This window comes from Triticum aestivum, chromosome 5D, assembly GCF_018294505.1.
Source record: "Triticum aestivum cultivar Chinese Spring chromosome 5D, IWGSC CS RefSeq v2.1, whole genome shotgun sequence".
In the NCBI taxonomy this organism is placed as follows: domain Eukaryota; kingdom Viridiplantae; phylum Streptophyta; class Magnoliopsida; order Poales; family Poaceae; genus Triticum; species Triticum aestivum.
The window spans coordinates 525,218,703-525,224,894 of record NC_057808.1 but is presented as its reverse complement, the minus strand read 5'-3'; the positions used below and the strand labels follow the sequence as shown (position 1 = coordinate 525,224,894).

General features: G+C 33.8%; 1 long non-coding RNA gene across 1 annotated transcript; it reads left to right on the top strand.

The window, feature by feature from the left end:
- The first annotated feature begins 1,890 nt into the window (after nucleotides 1-1,890).
- Nucleotides 1,891-3,087, top strand: LOC123125968 (uncharacterized). The gene is made up of 3 exons (XR_006461523.1): nucleotides 1,891-1,955; nucleotides 2,183-2,296; nucleotides 3,016-3,087. It is a non-coding gene; the product is annotated as an uncharacterized lncRNA (long non-coding RNA).
- Nucleotides 3,088-6,192: the final 3,105 nt, after the last annotated feature.

Here is a 6,192-nt window from a genome sequence, read left to right as displayed (position 1 = left end):
TAGTTGATTGAAGTTTTTTGTTGCGCCTCTCATCAGAAAGAACACATGTCATACATGTTCAACTATGCAACAATATTAGTTTGTGCATATCAGTACAACTATTTGAATTCAAAATGTAATTTCTTAAATCGATTTTAACCACCTTGTGTATTTGAATCTGCTATCTTCAATGTCTTGCTTTAGGTCGGACACATTGTCTTCTTTAGTTTCCTCGTTATGGCTTTCATAAGTATATGGTCTTCATTCAAGCTACTAATACTTTCATGACATGACGTTGACATGTTTCTACTAAATTAGAATGGATTTGAAATTGTCAGAATCGTTTGTAAGTGATCAACAGAGGAGTTATATTTTGTATTTTATAGATACTTAATATATAAAGTTTGCAAATATTGTTTATTTGAAAACCATCAAATGTAGCTAAAAACTTGAGAACGTCTATTCAAATTGATAAATTCTCACTCCTGCTATTTAATTAGCTTGTATAAATAAAAATTGTGATAAATGTCTGTATTTGAAGATTGTAATGTTAATTAAAAATCTGTGATAAAGGTAAGGGCTGACTATAGCACAAAGTAACATGCACAACAATTTGAGTATCAAGTATTAATTTCTCTATAATGGATCTATATATGTGGTAGTTGAATATGTAGAACATGAGGATTTTCAGTAGGTTATGACCATAGTAGCAAATGGATCTATACTTCATCATGGATGAAGCTGAAACTGTGAAATGTGAAAAGGCATAAGTATAGAATAAGATACTAATCAAAGATAGAAAACTTAACTGGTGTCATCAAGTGGTGAAAACAACTGAATTCTTAAACTATAGATGAATCGTTGTCGCTCCTCTTGATCTTGGAAGTAGTTTTGCATTGTGCGCGCGAATATGCAACCTTCAGTGGTAGGTAGTGGATGAAAAGTGTAGATACTGCTCATTTCTAGATGATGATGTGGTGGCAACATGAGAAGAAAAATGGGACGATTGGGGAAGGGTTTTTTACAACAACAGTTTTATGGGACCCGAGAGGATGGTGTCGCTTATGTGAGCATACCCACTACCTCTCACTCAACCACCACTTCTTCTTCCTTCGTCTTGCCGCCTGGTTTTCTTCCTCCCAAATCTTGGATTTGTATTTGATTTTTCAAATTACGGACGGTAAATATTGAAATGTTAAAATTTCTTTTTCATATATTCATCTAGGCACTGGATTTGCTTAGTTCTTATGCTACATAGAATGTTTAACTATCTGTTTTATTGTCTTTTCTGGTTTTCTCTACAAATAGCATATCCGATTGAAGGTGCTACATTTTCGTTCTAAATATTTGTTCTTGGGTGATGATATTTCTAGGAGGTGGATTGCAAGGATGCAAGTAATAATGAGAAGTTGAATCAACGCTATGACTTGAGGAGTTCAAGCGTCAAGATCCGTGGTTATTTGCAAAGCAGTTCTAGCATAAGTGAGGTACCTATCTAGTTCAAAGCTCTACAAATTTGTTACTACGTTCTGAACATGAACCCCACCTTTATTAAATTTGACCAATCCAAATTCATTCTTATATTGAATCTTTTCTAAGATATGGTACCATTTCTGATAACTTTTGGAAATTAAGCTATATGGTTAGTGTGTGAAGTTGACTTTGGTCTACTATGTACAATATACTGATGAGCCATAAGTAATAATGGTCATTAGTTTCACTGGTATTTGCATTTAGAATTAATGTTCACGAAATTGTTTGCCTGTACGAAGGAAGTTGTGTGGAACTATCTGTTCTATTAATGGCTTTCATTTCTATACAAAATCTAATTTGTATATAATCTTGTTAATTTTGTTGTAATTTTTTTCTTGCGTATTTAATATTTATACTTGCAGCACATGGATGGACAACATGACGTGAGATCTTCAAATCTGAAAAATGGTTGTGATGTAGTGACCAACTCTGACAATATGAAGGTAAACGTCTGAATATTAGTTGTGTTGTGTATCCATTGCCTTATTACATGTACAAAACAAGGAAATATTATTAATGTATGAGTATCAGTTGCATATATATTGTACAATGCAACACATTGTCCTATGATGTATTGTGCTACTGTTTTTTTTCTATACTAATGATGAAATCGATTAAGTCCTCTGGATTGTGTTTCTTAATATATGTTATTGCGTGTCCAATTATTTAGGCGGTTGATCATATTGATAGAGTGAGAGATGAGAATGTTCATAGGAGGTATGACTTGAGGAGTGCAAGATTTAAGAGTACTTCTGATGTACCTAGTAGTTCGAGCAAAAGAAAGGTACATGTATAATTGTAAGAACTTTTTATGTATATTGCTTGGTTTTGAATATGAAACAATTGTTTATTTCTATTTATAACTTGCAAAATATCTATCTATATAATCTTCCCTGTTATGTACACTAGTATTTGTGATAAATATTGGCAATTGAGTAATATTAAAATTTAGAAGAATTCATGTCTTGTCTAATCTATTACCCCAAAGATTCTAATAAAATTGGCACTTATAGCTATCGCCAAAGGAATTATTGCTAGCTATAGTAAGTTGTTGCTATGCTGTAACGTGACTCGTTTACTAGTATCTTTTTCCAAACATGTTTAATGAAAATGCTAATAGGGTGATTTTTTGCCCCACAATGCTTGGTTCATCACTACACATGAGATTCAACCGAAGTCACGGGAGATATGAAGATAAAGAAACAAAGATCAACTCATAGTTCACATGTAATTAGAAAACTTAGAAATAATATTTGTGAAGTGTTTTTCTAGGTTTTAATCTAGTGAATATCTTGAAATCCAACCTTCAAATTTATATATAAGAATGTTCAATTTTAAATCTAAAGTTCTTCATTACTTATTATGTGCTTATTACATACAAAAACGATATTATATTTAATATTTTTTATATTGTGCTAGATATGTGTTCGCCAATTACAAGTTTAGTTGTATATTTTATTTGTCATGTTCATTTTGTGGATAGTCGTAAATTTTTTGTGTCAGCTGAATCGACATGATGGAAGGAACAATGAGCGCATGAACAGAAACAATGTAGTGAGGAGTCCAACCATCCAAAGTAGTTCCATTCAGCAAAAATGGATTACCAAGTGCAAGGTATACTTCTATTTGGAAGCATTATATATAAGTTGTGTACATAAAATATTTTTTTGTGTACTATATGTTAACATTCAAAATAATTTCACAAAGTTAAGTAACATATTTAAGATAAGGAGATGAATTTATTATATTTATTTTTCTTCTCAAGTGATTGCAATTGAATTGAGCTTTGGGAATATTGTGCCCAATTATATGAAGAATTTGCATATTATAAGAAATAATGGTTCAATATGTTACTTAGGCTCTAAGTATTTTACATATGATATGAATGTAGATTACATATGATATGGTTCAATAATTTACATATTTTACATATGATATGGTTCAATAATTGTAATCAATTTAAATTAGGTTTCCTGATTGTTGGATATGACATTCAGATAGCATGGACATGCATGATGGAAGTTTTATTCCTATTAGTACCTTTGATTGGCAAATTGGTGACACATAACCTAAAAAATCGACATTTTGTAGTATAATATAACTCGTGGGCACAAAAATAAGAAGAGGACGGAAGCAACGCTAAATTTTGGAAGTCAGGTAAGTTGTGTGCTTTGTAATAGAAGACAACTAGTACTACAAAATCTAACCAATATTCTCAATCGATATTTTTGAATGCAATTTACATGTAAAAGTATCCTATCAATTACAATGTCATTTTGTGTTCATAATGCATGAAGAAGGACAATACAGATGTTCCTCCTTTAAACTATCCATCGAGATTCAAAAATGTGATGCCAAAATACGAGGTTGTATACTTTCTTATTTGCTTTAGGTTTTAATTTATAAAATATTTAATCTCATTAACTTTTGTTTGGAAAGCAGTACCATGTTACCGCCCATCAAATGGGGTACTTTCTTTCTGATGCGTGTTATGCTTGTGGGAAACCACGAGGTCCCTGCATGCCAATGAAGAGAGACAAACAATTTTTCAGCCTTCCAATGGTATCTTTACATAGAGAATTTTTGGTATGTAAGATAGATAACAACACTTCCGTGTATCTTGAATGCGACATATGTTTATTTTTCTAAATTATTTTTTACAAATGTGTCCTAGACAATACCTTGCAATCTTCATGAAAAGGTTAACAAGATGGGTGAAGATACAATAAATATTGAAGATATGTATCAAAGAAATTACAAAGTTAAACTTGTAAAAGCTTCTGCAATGACGTTTGTGTGTGGAAGTGGGTGGCAAGAATTTGTGATTACTCATGATATTGATGATGGTGATCGAGTTTGTTTCCACTTCAAAGAAGACTTGGTGACTATGATTGCATTTGTTTACCGAGATAAGCTTGTATGGCATGATGGAAAGAAGGTTCTTGGTAAGATTTTTAGCTTGTATCAATTATGCATGTGTACTACTAGTTGTTCTTTATTTAATGAGTTTTTGTTGCAATTTGTAGCTACAAATGAAGTTCAACCAACTTACATGAAAGGGCTTGTCCGTTCTTTCAAAATGGAGATGAGTAGCACTGACATCAATTGCATGCTTGTAAGTGACGTTCTTCTGGAACAGTACCAAGTATATTAACTAAGTACGTAACTAGTTCATATAACGTGTCCCCAACTGTGCACCATGTATCATTCTGAAATTTGCATTTGCAGACACTTACAGGTCTATTACTGAAGAACTATGCTTGCCAAGAGAAGGTGAAGTTACACTTATCAATCGCAGAGGTGATGTTAAAGTGCAAGGTGCATACTCCATTTCTGCTGATGATGGTTGTCTTGGTTTGACATATGGCTGGAAGGAGTTTCTTCCAAGATTTCCAATTCCAATTAGATCTATCATTGAAGTGAATGTGGTGAAAGAGAATAATAAGTTGATCATGTACTTCCTAATGCTGGAGGTAGATGTGTAGGGCATGCGAGTTATATAGGAAGTAAATTATAAATTGTGGTCATATGTTAACTATTAGACATTTCAAGTAATTTGTTACTTATTTGAACTGGTTATGTAATGTGCTCAACTTTGTTAACTTGGAAAATGTACATTGTGTTAGCACAAAAGCTTGCGGTTATTTTGTATGTATAAGGTTTGAATAAATAATTAAATTAAAAATGAATGTTATATTTAAAACAAAAATTACGAGGAACCATATTAAGATCATGCTAAGGAAAGGTAATATACTATCGGGTTGTTCATAAAATAGAAGTAGAGGTTAAAAATTAAATCATATGTGTGGATTGGTGCCAAACTATACTTGCATCGATGATACGTCTCCAACGTATCTATAATTTTTGATTGCTCCATGCTATATTATCTACTATTTTGGACATTATTGGGCTTTATTATTCACTTTTATATTATTTTTGGGACTAACCTATTAACCGGAGGTCCAGTCCCAGAATTGCTGTTTTTGCCTATTTCAGAGTTTCACAGAAAAGGAATATCAAACGGAGTCCAAACGGAATGAAACCTTCGGGAACGTGATTTTTAGGAAGATTATGATCCGGGAGACTTTGACCCTACGTCAAGAAACAAAAGAGGAGGCCACGAGGTAGGGGGGCGCGCCTACCCCCAGGGCGCGCCCTCCACCCTCGTGGGCCCCCTGTTGCTCCACCGACGTACTCCTTCCTCCTATATATACCTACGTACCCCCAAACGATCAGATATGGAGCCAAAAACCTAATTCCACCGCTGCAACTTCTGTACCCACGAGATCCCATCTTGGGGCCTGTTCCGGAGCTCCGTCGGAGGGGCATCCATCACGGAGGGCTTCTACATCAACACCATAGCCTCTCCGATGAAGTGTGAGTAGTTTATCTCAGACCTTCGGGTCCATAGTTAGTAGCTAGATGGCTTCTTCTCTATTTTTGGATCTCAATACAATGTTCCCCCCTCTCTCATGGAGATCTATTCGATGTAATCTTCTTTTTGCGGTGTGTTTGTTGAGACCGATGAATTGTGGGTTTATGATCAAGTTATCTATGAACAATATTTGAATCTTCTCTGAATTCTTTTATGTATGATTGGTTATCTTTGCAAGTCTCTTCGAATTATCAGTTTGGTTTGGCCTACTAGATTGATCTTTCTTGCAATGGGAGAGGTGCTTA